General features: G+C 43.3%; 1 protein-coding gene across 2 annotated transcripts in view; it reads right to left on the bottom strand.

Annotated features, from left to right (window-relative positions):
* The window catches only part of RCAN2 (regulator of calcineurin 2), a 251,254-nt gene that overhangs the window by 219,470 nt on the left and 15,177 nt on the right, over positions 1-16,607 (bottom strand). Inside the window, exon 2 of one of the 2 annotated variants that reach the window (XM_070514809.1) lies at positions 2,377-2,580. The exons of the other annotated variant lie outside the window; for it this stretch is intronic. The gene's annotated coding sequence lies outside the window, so the exon portion shown is untranslated. The remainder of the gene's footprint in view (positions 1-2,376; positions 2,581-16,607) is intronic. 2 annotated transcript variants of the gene reach the window in all.

Below are 16,607 nucleotides of genomic sequence, written 5' to 3'. Positions count from 1 at the left end.
TAAAATCTCTCTCCCCCAATAAATGTGGACGATCTAAACATTACTAAATTTCTACAAGAGGAATTAATCTTTCCAAAACTCTCTACTTTTCATTTCCAACAAACATTTATATGGTACAATTAAACTCAGAGAAAGGAACCTCAAACAGACGTTTGATTCTGTGGGAGATCATTATTGTCACAGCATTGTCACCATGCATGAGATTCAGATTTCTGAGTTGCAGAATGGGGTATATCTCATGAGAATGAGAAGGAAGTCATACTTTTGCCCACAGGAGTTCTGGTCTAAAAAGTCTTAAACTGGGTATAAAAGGATGGAAGAAACCCACAAAGAAGCCCATGAGAATGGCAGAGAGCCATGACAAGAAAAATAAAACTGTAAACATCCATGGAGATGCTCCTACTAGCTTCATTATCGGGTAAAATCACTCCATCAATAGTGTAATGTGATGCATTACCTATAAAAAAGACTAATGCTACTTTGGGAGGGGTGGGGCGGTGATAATCTCATCTTAACTCCCCTCGACATGGAGAGAAATCATGGCCAATTCTGATACCACCCACTACAAAAAAACTGGAATTGTTTCTAAGGAGACTATGCAGTCCTATCGAGGGCCAAAAGTCATGTCATCTAAGAAACAGGGCCTTGAGAACTGTAGGAATGAAATCTTGAGGGAAATCACAGTTGCCTTCAAATTCAGTTTTTGTGTATGGCACTAAGAGAGTAGAAGTCAAATCAGAGAGGAAGAATTCAATTTAATAAAAGGAGCCATGGATCTTTTAACACTTTGAGTTAAAACAGAAATGTTCTGCCTTGTGTCTTAGTGAGCAACCTGTACCGGTGACAGTCCATGAGTAAGCTCCATAGGGCAAGTGATCAACATCTGGTGGGATGTCACAGAGAGAACCCAAGGACCAGGGAGATGGTTGGCTGGCATTTCCTTTACCGTCTGGTTTCACATTGAGATTTTTATCTTTCCGTGATTGGAAGAAAATACACAAGAAAAGAGATATCTGTTTATCTCTGGGCTTCAAGATGCCCAAGAAAGGGGAAATTATAACCTTTAACAAAAGCTTTCTCCAGGGTTGAAAGTTTCCATTTGATGCTCGAAATATACCTGCTTATATTTTTCTACTTCCAGGTTACTCAAACTAGAAAGTGGAATTTTTTTTTAATAGGAAATAGTGATTCACAAAGGGAGAAGGATGAGCAAGATATACAAAGAGCAATGTTAAGTTGGGGTTTATTTTTCCTTAGACAAAAGAATGTTAAAGATTCAACTCATCTGCCTTTCAAATTAAGAACAAGAATATAAAACTTTTTGCAATAAGAGTAACAAATAGGAAAATATATGCCTCAATTCCATGTTATGGCCAGCAGAGGAGGATAAATAAGGAAATAGGATGAATGGAAATGACTAATGAATAATTCATTCTGACTTTGAGTTCAGTTTTGATTGAAAAACAAGTAAATGGATTACGGGAGACTTGTTAGTTTGGAAGAATTTAAAGATGACAATGTCAGCTTGAATATTAATGATAAAAAATTAAGAATGCAACGTTGTATTAATTAGAAGCAGAGGACTTGTAACTATTTTTAAGTTGAATACAAGATTTAATGAATCTTATTTTTAAATGTTTAAGGAATAGAAACCTCAATGTAACGTTTCACAGTGTTTAAAATCCATTCAGCTCTAAAATTAAATGATTCTCTAATGATACTTGGAACAAAAGGAACTTATTAGAAGAGAATTTTTATATGAATAACAATAATCATTTTATAATTAAATCATATCATCAGCTTTGTTGGCCTTATGGGTGAGGTCCTTTTGTTGCCCTTTTGGTATTTTAATATCTAGAGCCCCTTAGAGAAAGGCCAGGTCTTTTTCTCATTTTTGTCCATCTTACAGGGAGATTGAAGTATAATATTAGTAACAACAAACCATCCCAGCCATCCTAAGACACAAAGGAGAGACATGATATTCTTAGGCTGTGCTCCATAGAAACCCATTAGAGCTCTTTCTGAAATATAATGGAACCTATTTAATTCAGCTGCAGAATTTTCACACCTGCTGAGCTGTGTGAACCTCATGCTATTCTTGATACCATTTGGGATCAGTCTTGAAAAAATCAGGAGCATGCAGTTTTCAACTCAGGGTTTTCAAAGGAAATTATCCACATTCTTCATTCAAGGCTCCCTTCAGGACACTTCTGGAGCCACTGTTCCACCTTAAGCTCCCACAGGACAGTAATTCAATTAATTCCATTCCACCAAGAAACAGCTTTTTATGAATTTTTATGAAGGGGGGGGAGAAAGTTGTTTCCATCATCTCCTTTTGTACTGAATTCTATAGCAGTGATGGGACTACAAACTCACCAGAACAATGTCTTTACACCTGTAGGGTTTTAATGCCCATGGTCTCCCAGGAGGATGTGCAAATCCTGTATATTCTCCCAGTGGACAAAATCAGAAAGGAAGGAGGACCCTCAGATTTACCCGGGGTCAGATGGAACAAGCAGATAGGGCATTTGTATTCCATTCCCACAGCATCTTCAGGAAAATGTGTTTCAAACAGGCTTGCTGCAAGAGAAGAGAGTCAGATAGAAGAAATACCATCTTTTATGAAGGGTATGAGGGTGAGAAGGTTGTTCTTAAAGACAGGGAAATCTGTTTCTACAAAGAATGACGTACAATGAACCATAGATTTATTAAACAGAACAAGCCATATTGGAGCACTCACCCAAGAGAGAAGAGCTTTGGTCATTGTATTAGTCAAGGTCCCAGCAGGAAACAGATGGCATGCTCAAATCGGAAAATTTGAAAAGAGTTTAATAAAGCGATGGTGTACATAGGTGCGGGCAGTGGATAGGGAAACCACACAAGATAGTGCAAAACCCTGTGCTAGCACTACACCTTTCTGAAAAGGTGAGAAGAGGGGAGGGTTTCCCAGAAACGGGACACATAAAGGACTGTGAGGAGAAGGCCCTCTGACAGACCTTTGCCTGGGGGATGGAGCCAATTCACAGTGGCACCATACAGAGGATGCCAGAAGAATACATATTCCCAACTTGTTCTCTTTCTCTGATCTTCTGGTACCTTCTATTGGCCAAACACAACTGGAAACCAGAGGGCAAGGGAGCAGGTAATGTGGAGTTATATGGGTCACCCTCCGGGGCACAGTATAGAATGGAAAAGCATGGAGATGAAGAATGCAGCACAGTCTTCATAACTGGGTAGAAGTCTAGAAATTTGGAAGGTTAATTTCAGTAGAACTTGATTTAAACATTTAAACCTAAGTCATTTTTAAGCTGACAGCTCAAACCAGGGCCTGTCTGATATCGTCACTGAGTCACCGTTTCTGACTGTGTTTTTCTTAAGAACAAGAATGAGAGAGAATGAGTGGCTCTATGTGTACACCACTATGCAACATGTATTCTGATCTCAAAAGTCTTCAACTGGATATAAAAGGAGCAAGGAAATCACAATTGAGCCCATGAGATTGCAGAGAGCCCATGTCCCCATCATGGTGGAATACGTATTCTTGAGCCCCCGATGGAGGCAGAAGACCATCCTGGCATTGTTGCTCTAAGAAGAGGCTTAAGAAAGCTGCACGCCTCTGGATGAGCCAAGCAATTCTATGCAAAATAACTTTTCACAGGAGGACAACACTTAAAAGTGAGCAGCAAAGCAGGCGAAGGTTGCCATGGCAGCCAAAGTAAGATTTATCTTGTCATCTTTCACCTTCTGCTTTCAGGTGGGGCATAGATTATGAAGCAGAAACAGAGCAAAAGGGAAAAAGAGCAGGGAGAGAGAGAGAGAGACGCTGCACTTTTGAGGAAAATCCAGCCAAGAAGGGTCTGAGTTCCTCAGACCTTCTAGAAAGAAAGACTGGAAGGCTGCTTGCGGTGGAGCATGGAGGGCTGGTCAGAACTCCCGAGAAAGCCAAGGAGGCCGGCTGCACTCCCACTGATAAGATGAGCAGATAATAAGCAGCTTGTTTGTAAGGTCTTTGTGATGCAAGAGGGAAAGGACTGAGGGAGAGAGAGAGAGAGAAATATCCCCCTCTGGGCACCCAGCATACAGCATGCTACTTTTTCTCCAAATACACAGCTAAATGTTCATGTCACTTCCACATTAAAAATCTCCCAGAACTCCCTAAGATTTATCAAATTCAATAGAAACAGATCTTCAGGCCGCCAAACCAGAACACCCACAAGAAGGTGACAGTCTTCCTGCCCAGATCTAGCTACTTTCATTGGTGCTGAGAAAAGAAGCACAGGTCTCAGCATCACGTTCCAGTTCTGTCAGTAAAGATAACAGTAACAACAACAACAATGGCAGCAGCAATTCTTGAGCCCTTATTTTGTTCTAAGGGCTTTACCTGTATTACACTTATGGAGAGCTGGGTGGCCCTGCCCACCTTACTCAAGCTTTCCTCACTTCTAAGATTTCTCCTGCTCACCACCCTCTGCGGCTGTCAACACTCATCCTCAAAGCCACTTCTGGGGCCACTGCCTTCAGATCCCACTCTGAGCCCCTCACACAAGACAAGATCCCCCTCACTGACCCCATTGTCCCGTGTTTGTACCTCTCACGACACTTCTTCGTGTTGCCTCTCCTCGTACCTTTCTCATTTTTACCTTCCAGCCGATGTTGAAGGCAGGAGGCTGAGTCTTCCCCACCAGGACGAGCCCTGGAGCTGCCAAATGGGACCTTACCCTGACTTCCCATCTTTCTTGAATTGAATGGAATTCAAGGAGTTCTGAACTTGACTCTTGGCTCCCCAACATTCTAGCCATCTGACCGTGGACAAGTGACTTAACTTCTCTGTGTTTGGTTTCCTCATCTGTAAAGTAGGGATAACAGGAGCGTACATCCTAGAGTGCTGTTCTGAGGATTTAATAGCTAATAGAAATAAGGCATTTAGAATAAAGACTGGGACCCTGGTGAGTGCTCAGTAAATTTTAACTACTTTGGTACTGACCATCTTAGTCCTCAACAGAGTGACTCTGTAACAGTCTCACACGACACAGGAGCTCTTCTCTTCCCTAGAGTCATCAGTCTTTTCATGTGGAGAGAGCATAGACTATAGAGGTAAGTAAAGCGTGGGCTCTGGAGTCGGTCTGCCGGGTCTGAATCCTGGCACAGCCACTTTCTAGCTGTGTGACCTTGGACATGTTACTGAACATCTCTGGGCAGAGTGTGCAATATGGGGACCATAATGGTACTGATTTCACAGGGTTGTTATATGGATTAAATGAGTTACACACCCTCCCTCCATCTGAAACCCCCCATTTTTTGGTGTGCCCTCAATTGTTTAGCTCTTTAGAAGAGGTTGTACTTCTGCAGTGAGAAATGCAAGAACCTTGAAGTCAGGCGGACCCAGACTCAAGTCCCAGCTCTCCATCCATTGCTGGCTGACCTCGGAGAGAAGACAGACTGGTGGTGGCGGCAGGGGTCCGGGTCTGCATCCTCCTTCCACAACCATTTTACGTGGTGATTTTTGGCAAGTTAGTTTCACTCACTAGGCCTCAGTTTCCAGAACTATAAATCAGAACTATTGAGAGACCCCAATGAGACCATCCTGGTCAAGAATTTAGCCCAAGGACCAGGAGCTACAATCACTCAGGAACGTTAGCATTTGCCATGACCACTGGCTCGCACTTGTTAACCTTATGGACAGCTGCACCTTTAACCACTTACCTGTCCTCAGATGATTGTTTACTTTCCAAGAAAGGCATATTTCGTGTTAGGCCCAGGGTTTGACATAACTTTGAGACCACAAACAAGGACTTTCCTTGAGTTTTCTCCTCCCATACACTTAGCTTTCTAACACATGTTCCCTGCCTCAGACTTAAAGTTTTACTTGCCGTTCTCTTTCCTTTCAGCACCATTTTCCAACTTAGATAAAAATGCCATCACTGCTTAACCAGAGGCTCCAAGGTACTTCACAGGAATGTTCTCACCCCACTAGAGACCCACCAAAGCCAACCAAGCATTTCTACCCTGGGAGGGCGGCCCAGTGCTTCCTTTCTGCTCGCCTGTCTGCACACGTGTTGTTATTTACAACATTTGGCAAAGCAGACCCATTTACTGACGTCTTTACATCTCCTCCCATCTGTTGAGCATTCTCTCTTCTTCCTGTAATGGGTGACACCCAGCGTGGTTCCTGATCCACAGCGGTGGCAAGACAAATGAAATGTACCACCACCAGCCTCTCCCCAGAGCTATTGCTATGTTCTCTCATTCTCTCTCCTAATAGATGTCCCAGAGCTTTGCTCATCTTTGATTACCACTTTCTCAACTGAGTGACTTCCTGAGACTCAGATTTTCATTGTCTCCTGCTGTGTTAAATCCAGAAGGTTTCCTATTCTTATCCTCCCTTTCACATCATTCATTGCTGGCGCAATTCACCAACTCATTCTTGATCTGAAAGTAAGACACTGCCCCGACTACATCGGGTCACTTAAAATTTTTCCCTTCTTTTCCTATCCCTTGGTTGAAGATGTTCATTCGCTTGCTCTCTCTTCCCCCCTCTTACTCCCTCTCTCTTTCAAGCTTACAATCACAACATCTATCTATCTGTTAGGTTCCTGTAGGAGCAAATGCTGATTGGGATTCTGCATTGCAAACCAGAGCATACCTCCTTCTTTCTAGATGGAGCTGCCTGCCCTCACCCTCAACCAAGGGCCCCAACTGAGAAGCCAACGGAGGCTGGGCAGCTTTTCTCCACATTGTCAGAAAGTCACAATTCAGGATGATCCATAATTAGTCCCCTACTTCTGGTGCCATGTGTTGTTTATAAGACAGAGCTGACCCAGATTCCAGCTTAGAAAAAAACAAACTGAAACCTTTGTTAAAGTCCTTTCCGGCCTGCTGCAACTAGGGCCAGTTACTCTGAGGGGCCAATTCGCCTCACCTCCCACTCTTTCAGCAACTGATCAGGGGCAAGGCTCACAGAGGACAGAAGCTGTGTTGGCAGTAAGGCTTCTGGGGAAAACCTACAGAGGGCCTAGGGAGAGAGACGGAGCCGGTGGAGGAGGCAAGTAGGAGCCACTAAGTGAGCTTAATTACTTATTTACCTTTTAAGAACTGGCGGCAACCTTTTCTCTACATTGTGAGGCCCCTACAATGCCTTATGCCTAAGACGATGCTTGACATATAGTTGGAGGAGGATGCGTATCATCGTCTACATCTCCAAAAGAGCTGACGGAAACACTTGTAACTTTAATGAACAGAAATCGTCATGGTGGACACCATGATAATCAAATGGTGGCTTCACCACTGTAGCCCGCAGGCTCCTAACAGGTACAACCAGAACAGAATGAGGGGCCTGCCCAACCTCGCAACATGACATCGGAAGCTCTCTACATCTGAAGAGGAAACGAGGGCCCCTTCACCTTCCTCCTCCTCTAATCCCAGCGCCATTCCATATGTTTAACTGGAAAAACAGCCAATAAAATTGAAGCTTCTTATTAAGATAGCAAAGATCAGTGTTCACCACTGGATTCCTAAAGCCTATGTCAGTGCCAGGAATGGGCAGTATGAAAGACGAGAAACACTATTCAAGGCTAGCTTGTCGTTTTGAGATACTATTGCTATTTGTCTCTTTATCTAGTTACCTAAGTGTTCTACCTTTCAGATGACAGTGTCTGTCACAAAGCAGATGCTCAAAAATATTTGTTGGATAAAGCTAGACAATTCTCTTTTTCCTTCTCTCCACCTGTGCACTTATTTTCTCATCTTCTCCATTTTCTACATTTCTTAAAATTGGGTTTTTTCCTTCTTCCAAACAGAACCTTAATAGTCTTTTCACTTATAATGTACAATTAACTCAGATACTAAATATGAGACTAAAAAATATAATAAGTGTTTGGGTCTAAAAAAGACGGGGGCAGGGGGCTGGCCCCGTGGCTGAGTGGTTAAGTTCGCGCGCTCCGCTGCAGGCGGCCCAGTGTTTCGTTGGTTCGAATCCTGGGCGCGGACATGGCACTGCTCATCAAACCACGCTGAGGCAGCATCCCACATGCCACAACTAGAAGGACCCACAACGAAGAATATACAACTATGTACCGGGGGGCTTTGGGGAGAAAAAGGAAAAAAATAAAATATTTAAAAAAAAAAAAGACTTGGGCAGATCATAATATGAGGGAAAAAGAAAGCAAGTCTAATTGACCACACACACGTGGTTTGCTCTTGGTTTAGATGTGGGAGGGTGAAGTCTGTGCAACATGCACAGCTCAGTCTTCATTCCCTTCCCTTGGGGGGTTGGCACCCCTCCATACCATTAGGCACAGATATCCTGCAGAGAATTCGACCAGTCTATTACAACCTGTGTAGTGTGACTATCGTATACGGCAATTATTTCATATAGGGATATCAGAAATGTGTCTCTGAGAAAGATGGAAGTGGGTGAGCTACGTAGATATCTAGTGGAAGGACTCGTCAGGTAGAGACTGGGAGGAAAAAACGCCCAAGAGTGGGAAGAGCTTGGTATGTTTGGGGAACAGCAAGGAGGCCTCTGTGGCTGAAGCATGGTGAGGAAGGGAGCATGGTAAGAAATGAGTTCAGAGAGAGAGCAGAGGTCAGGACACGAGGCACCTTACAGACTGTGGTGGGCACTTTGCTTTTTACTCTGAGATGAGAAGCCATTGGAGGATTCTGAATAGAGCAGTTTCACGAATTGACTTCTGTTTGAAAATAATTTCTCTGGCTGCTATTTGGAGAACAGACCAAGAGAGCAAGGACTGAAGGAGGGGACCAATTAGAAAACTACTGGCAGTAATTCAGGCAGGAGAGGATGGTGATGGAGACCAGAGAGGTAGCCATTGAAAGAATGTGAGGCAATAGGATTCCTGATATTTTTAATGTACTCGCAGCATTTGCTGATGGACTGGAGTAGGGCAGGATTCAAGAATCATGCCCTAGTTTTGGCCTGAGTACCGAGAAGCATGAAGCTGCCATTTGCTAAGATGGAGAAGACTAGGGGAGGGGCAGGTTTGGAGGGATAAAATCAAAAGTTCAGTTCAGGGCTTGTTAAATTGAAGATTCCTATTGTTCATCTAAGTGATGAGCAGTTGGTGTTGTGAGTCCAGAGTTCAGGGGCGAGGGGGATGTCATAGATGACACTTAAAGCCATGGGACTGAATGAGGGAGCTTAATGAGAGAAGAGGTCCAAGGTCTGAGCCCCAGAACACACCAGCATTTCCGAGGAATAGCCATGATAGCATCTCACGGGTGTGCTGTAAGGGTTTGATGAGATAATACATGTATGCACTTTGAATAATACTGGGAACCTTCCTCAACAATCAACAACCACACCTCTTATACCTGCTAGCCCCTACGTCCACCAGAGCCCGCATCCCAGGTCCCAGGGACCAGGGCCTGGTGGGATTTTTCTTCCCATGGTTCAGTAGGGAGAGGGGTGGGAAATCTTGTTCTCCCCATGAAGGCTACAGAGGAAAGAGCTGTCTTGCTTGTATTCCAACCTGGAATTCTGAACATTTTCCCACAGCAATATAAATAGTTTCTAAGGTCTCTCAAACCAGAAATCCAGTATTTTATTTCAAGTACATCACGCATCAAACAGCCTTTGGGGCTAGCCTGGGGACCTGGTCATAGTTTATCATGTTCCTCTGAGAAAATACATTCCAAATTCCAAATAACTGAATAGAAACCTACATTTTAAAGGCGGCAGATGCCTCCTTACATAAAAGCACACAAATAAATCCTAAAGACGGATGTATGGGGACTTCCTTTAACAACAACATTCTGTGACATCTAGCTATATTTTAGGTACCCAACCAAGATTAACAAAAGTCCGGTGATAGTCCCTTTGTAGCTCCTGTGTTAGTTTAATCCTTGTCATATCTCTCTGTGACCCTTGCCACCTCACTCCCCAGTGCTCAGGAAGGCAACAAACAGGCACTGAAACATTTAACTCAGATAAATTTCCCGTCTCTCTGTATTTCTCCATCATAGGTCTTATCCTGCTGTACTGTAATTGCTTAATTGTCTTCTTCCCAATTAACTCTGCAAACGCTGGCTCGTGTCTATCTTGTTCACAAGGTATCTCTAGAGCTAGCATAGGATCTGGTACCTAGTAGAGAATCACTAGAATTTCTCAAATGAATGAAGAAACCAAAACCCGGCCTTGGCTCTAGCCTACTCCAAGACACTTAAGTCTCCCTGAAAGAGGAATGAACCCAGTGGATTGCCGCAAATGAGTTAAGCCGATCTATCTGGGAAGGAGGGGAGAGGAGCACTCCGCTCTTCTGAGGTAATAGGATACGGGGATTTGCACCCAGAGCAGAGCTGCTGAAGGTGGCTTTGGAAGCCCAGAGAGAAGGAAAGCCTTCGTAGGACTAGCCTCAGGGCCGCCTAAGAGTGCCATGATTAAGCTTCAAATCTCCAGTTTTCCAGATGATCACACTTTTTTGCTTAAATGACCGTGTGATTTCCCATGGCTCCACAGCCCTGAACTCTTAGGAGTCTGTCTTAGGAGAGTTTGATTAGTTACATGCATGCATGCTTGTCTGTTTCTATTAATCATGTCTAAATGCACATATACGTTTATCTGTTCTCCTGTTAATTTGCCAACAACTAAAGCATACTGATGCTTTCTTCTCCTTTCTTTTGTTATATCAATGTCTTATAGTACCCTGTTTGATTCTTTGTGATGATCAATGATGACCATACTCTACATCTTCTCAGTGGCAAGGATTACATTACACACACACAAACACACACAGACACACACACACACAGACCCCTAACTCAATACCCAATACACAACAGGCTCTCAATAAATGTCTAGTGAACTGAATTTTAACTGGCTGCCTGGGCTGTTTTTTCCTTGTCTTTATTCTTTTTAATAGTAAGCTACAATTTGTAAATCACCAATAAAATGTCAGAATTCTAATGGATTAACTCTTCCTCATCATCACCAGGAACTAAATGCTAGTAACAGAATATAAAAACACACCAACGGCAGTGCTAGAACAGGATATGCTCAGCCAGTTTATGGCATCAGCTGTATTTTCACAGATGAAACCCCACGTTGTTTTCTAAAACTAACTTGGGATTTTTTTAACAGGATAATTGTCAGATCAATCACTGAAATATTTTTATAGTGGATAATGAAAGACTGGTGGTTACCATTCAGGTCTGAATAATTTATTTAAAATATCCATGGGGATTAAACTATGTTCTTCTGTAATTTCATTCTTTAAGGGCACTCTTTACATAACTCCTCATGAAAAGAATGAGGATGCATTTATGAAACAGATATAATACTGTAACCCTTAAGTATGACATATAAACCTGCATGGCCCTCTTTGAAAATTATGTGTTGAGGATCTGCTGTGTGCAAACTACCCGTGATGCCTCTTGATGACTCAGAGTTGGACAGATAGACCCACTCCTGAGTGGGCGGTGGAGGAGGGACCACAGGCCTGTGGTGGAGGGAGCAGCGAGGCGGGCTTCAGGAGAGGGGAACAGGCAGCGCTCTGGGGGTTCAAGAAGGAAGGGGTCCAGCTGGAGGGGGAATCAGGAAATGATTCAGGAGCAGGCAGCATTGGAGAAGAGATGGTGAGGAAGCAGGGGACATTCAGAGAAAGGGCAGAGGGGTGGGGGTTGGGGGAGAACATTCCAGGCTGAGGGAAAATCTTGAGCAAATGCATGGATGAGGGAGGGCTCAGGGAATATTTAGAAAACTACTGGAGTCCCGTGGGACACATGGGAGAGAGGCAGGGTGAGGCCATCTAGTCACGCACCTTTCAGAGACGTAAAATCTGCCTCTCGCTGATTGCTGAAGGCCAGGGGTGAGGGATGTTGCTGAAGCAGCAGAGCGATATCACCGGAGGTTAATCTAAACAAGATTCCCAGGCAGCTCAGCTGAAAGTGAGAGGGTTACAGGGCAGGAAGACCACCTAAACAGCCATCGGCAAGGTGAGGCAAGAAGTAAAGTGCTGTGGACTCAATCGTGCCCCTGCCAAGTTCATACATTAAAGCCCTAAGGTCCAATTTGACTGTGTTTGGAAATGGGGCCTTTAGGGAGTAATTAACATTACAGGACGTCTTAATGGTGGAGCCCTAATCCAAGAGGATTATTGGCCTTAAGGGAAGAGGAAAATCTCTCTCTCCCTCTCTCTCCCTCTCTCCCTGACTCTTTCTCTCTCCCTCTCTTTCTCTCTCCCTCTCTCTCCTTCTTTCTCTCTCCCTCTCCCTTTCTCTCGGCTCTCTCTCCCTGTCCCTCTCTTTCTCTCTCCCTCTCTCCCCCCCCCCCGCCGTCTTCCTCCCCCTTTCTCTCTCCGTGCAGGCACAAAGAAGAGGTTATGTGAGGACACAGTGAGAAGATAGCTGTCTACAAGCCAGGAAGAGAGTCCTCACCAGGAACCGAATCAGCCAGCACCCTGATCTTGGCCTTCACAGCCTCCAGAACGATGAGAAATAAATGTCTGTTATCTAAGCCACTGAGTCTATGGCATCTTGTTATGGCGCCCTGAGCTGACTAACACAGTAAGTGATGGTAGGTTTGAAGACGGAGAAAGGGGTGGGGATGGATAAGGAGGAGAATCAAGAGAAAAACCTCCTCACAGAAGCAAAGGGAGTGGGTTTCAGGCAAGGAAGAATGACCGGTAGCATTCGTGCTGTGTAAAAGCTGTGGAAGCTGAAGATTAAGGAATCACTTGGGTTTCCAGATTGGGGTTCTACGACCTTCATAAGAGCAGTTACAAAAAGGAGGAGTGAAAGTCAAATCGAACAGGATTAAGGAATGAGTAGCTGGGGAAGGAACACAGGCAGCCGAGGTGCAGACTTTTCTGTCAAGAAGCGCTATTTCAAAGCCCCAGTGCAGCCTTAGGAGCAAATTGAGGCTTATTTTTCTCCAAGTGATTATATCTGTCTTACTGTTTTAATACTCACTATTTTTTTTTTTTTTGGTAAAGTAGGGAGTTCTTTTAGGCACTGCTGAGGATTTCCAAAGATTTGTTGAAGTGTTCTGTGACGTTCAATTTCTGACAAATATGTGAAAATGATTCTCCTGTTTTTCCACATAAGAATCTCCTAGAAGCTTTGGAAATGTTTCCTTTTGTTCCAGGTAAATATCCAAAGACCCTTTACTTCATTGAAATTGATGTTAAAGCAATTTTCAGAAAGTCCTCAGAAAGCCCTGACAAGCTTCGGTGTCATGAGGAGTTGAGTAACCTCAAAACCTGCCTGGGAATACGGTGTTGCTCTTGATTTTAGCATTTTCCCCCTTGCACCTGGCATCATTAACTCCCAAGCAGTTTAGCTCTAAATATCTCTTTTCTCTCTGCTGCAATCCATGTTCCAACAGGGAGAGGCCCCACTTGACCATGGAACGAACACAGCTTGGGCCCACACTTCCTCCTAGCACCTGGCGCACATCCCAGAAGAGGGCAAAAACTACCTGTCCATACCTGGTCACCTGGAAATCAGGTGGGAGGTGAGGCCATTCTGCTCAGGACGGTGTGACTATTAGTTAAGGAGAGGAGAAAGCCAGTAAGAGCCGCATGTTACCTTCCACCACTTCTACAGAAGTCAAGACTAAGCAAGGACAGGATGGCACATAGCATCTCTTTGCCATTTTAAAAAAATACTCATTTGAGCTTGCTACTGTGATTTAAAAGTCATGGTCTGCCCAGGCCGACTAATTCCTTGACAGTAAAGATCAGCGGCTTATTTTTCACTGCAGGCAGGCAGTGAATTACTAAGTCCATTGGGGCTGGGTGAGGGTGCTTTTCTCTGAAAGGAGATGAGAGCAGGTCGCCAGGAGACGAGCTGCAGCCCCACGGACTTCTCCAGTGTCCATCCACTTGAGGATGGTTTTTAAGGCTTCATTTCTCTTCAAACAGGCAGAGCAAACAGAATTCAGACATTCTTTAGTTATTTCAACTTCAAACTTATTTTGCTATAATCACCTCTCTCCCTCCCCTCTGGTTGGTTTCTGTAATTACATGAAAACAGAGTGGCTGAAATGCTATATCCTCCAGCGTCTGATGATGACCCGTGTTTCTGCTGGTGTGCAGAGCAGAACGGCTACTTGATTCTATGAGCTAATACTGAAATCAAGAGTTATGTTACTCATTCAACAAACAATTATTGAGGGTCTGCCACGTGCTTGATGAACAGAACAAAGCAAAATGAACAAGGAAAATCTCTTCCATCATAGCTTTCAGAGTCAAATGGGGTTGTCATGAATCACCAAAATGTGTCTTCTTTCTCTTTGATTTTTTCAGTGATCACCTAACAAGTATTCTCATGAACTCCTTTTTAAAATTTGAAACCAAAAAGGAAACATGAAGATGGGCGAAGTGACACCATTAAAGAATGGAGAGCAGGTTGCAGGAAAGCCCTGGTGAGCGATGCTGAGTATGGTAACACCTTTCATCTACCATCATCCAAGCTATCATACCATCTGACCTCCACACAACCTTATGAGATCACAGAGCAGTTGTTATAACTCCCATTTTACAGAGTAGAAAACTGAGGCTCAGAGAGGATAAATGACTTGCCCAGGGTCTCACAGCTAGAATCCCAGACTCAGGACTAGAATGAAGATTCCCTGAATCTTAATCTATCATTCTTTTCACCTCATCAGGCCAAAATAATGAGAAAAAAAATAATTTTTTTATTCATTGGCATGCATGAAATAAAACAAATCATCCATAAAGATTATGAAACAATATTTTGATGATTAGGTAGAAAACAACACAGTGAATATCAGTACTAACATAATGAGAATGCTATCAACAGTCATCTCATCAATCCAAAAATTCCAATGATACTTCACGAGGGCTTCTTATACACAAGGCGCTTAGGCATGGTGGACGCAAGAGTGACTCTCCACACATGGTACTGGCCCTCACAGATTGTAGGACTCCCAGAGGTGGATGGTCCTTTTGCTCAAGCCCTTACTTTGCCCAGGTTATGCACTCAATACTTGTGTGTGGAGTGAGTGACTACTGCAGGCCTTTGGGCCACCCAAGGCGTGAACGTATTAAAGAGGAAGAAGGCGAAAGAAGCCCTTGGCTACAGTAAGTGCTCAGTAGCATCTTTAGTTTCATGGAATCCTCCCCTTCTCCCTCTCCAACTCTGGACTTCATGATACAAGCACCCTATGGCTTCCTAATAGCTTATTTACTAGACATAAAAAGTCAAAATTGGGAAATCTGGGGCAAAAAGGTCTGAACACTTGTTGGTCCCTTTTAGGATAAAATTACTGGTGAGCTCTTTAAGGATCAATTCATAAAAACGATAAAATTGAGTCCATCACATTTTTATGTAATATATATAAAAGCTAGCATCAAACAGTGTTCGAGCCACAGACACTGGAGCATTACTGGCTTCGAAGCCTAGCTGTGTCATTTATCAACTGTATGACCTTGGGCAAGTTATTTAACCTCTCTGTGCCTCAGTTTCTTCATCTCTCAAATGTGGATGAAGATACTGTGATGATCAAATGTCATGTTATGGGTAAAAGTCTTAACACCTGGCACATAATAAGAGCTAGATAAGTGCTACCTATTAATGCAAAGACTATCTACTGAAAAGAGATTTGCCAGATAAGACACTCAGAACCATGAAAAAGCATAAAAATAAGGTAAAGCTAATGATTCCTATAAAATCAGTGCTATCCTTTTCTCCCCACGGTCAGTTAAGATTTGGCTGGGATTTAGGTCCATCCATCTTGCCATCCTTCAGATGGAAGCACCCTTGCAGAAGGTAATACAGTTAAAAATAACCTTGGAGAAAGGCATGGCCAAAGCTCCTCCCATAGAATGGCTAACTCTAAACAGATGGAAGTGTTTGATGAGCTTTTGGTTCAAGCTCTTCTAATGATGTCCTGAAAAACTATTGAATACATCTATTATTAGAGATGACAAAAGTAAAAATTTCCAGAACCCTTGCCTAAGAATAACCCTGCATTTTAAGATGAACATTAAAAAATAATAATAATAACCAGGGGTCACTCTCATTAATGAAACACAAGCTCTAAGGATGTTATACTAATCTATTGCAAAGACTAGAATATACAAAGGATGAAAGAGCTGGCAGGAACTTTGGTGAGCATTTTGCCCAACCTCTTAATGACGTAAACTAGGAAATTGAAATCAAAGTGGTTAAGGGAAGGCCCAGTCTTCATGGGGAGATCACAGCCAGCCCAGCCCCTCTGATTCCCCACTCTGCACCCTGCGGGTTGTCAGCGAATAATGATGATGGTTACGATAACAATAACAACAAACACTTCCTGAGCATTTTGATGTTTTAGACACTTTTCTACACATTTTATTAAGATAGAGAAACCTTATTAAAATTTTAAATAAGAGGAGAACAGTGAAATGTACCCAGAAAAAAAATGCCCTCTATTTTAAAGGTTACCCAACGTTGGCTCTGCTCTAATGCCAGCCTTTACTTCCCGGCTTTCTAGACCTCAGCACATAGCTGCACTGCATGCCCACATACTACAAAATCATCCTTTCCTCTCTGCATCAGAACTCACTGTCCTCTGTTCCAATGCTCCAAAATCTTACTAGGAATTTGTCAGAAGCAACGCTAAAGAGCTAAGGATAAATACACCGTCA

The sequence above is a fragment of the Equus asinus genome, chromosome 8 (assembly GCF_041296235.1).
Source record: "Equus asinus isolate D_3611 breed Donkey chromosome 8, EquAss-T2T_v2, whole genome shotgun sequence".
Taxonomy (NCBI): Eukaryota; Metazoa; Chordata; class Mammalia; order Perissodactyla; family Equidae; genus Equus; species Equus asinus.
The sequence above is the reverse complement of the archived record's forward strand: the minus strand, read 5'-3'. Positions and strand labels throughout refer to the sequence as shown.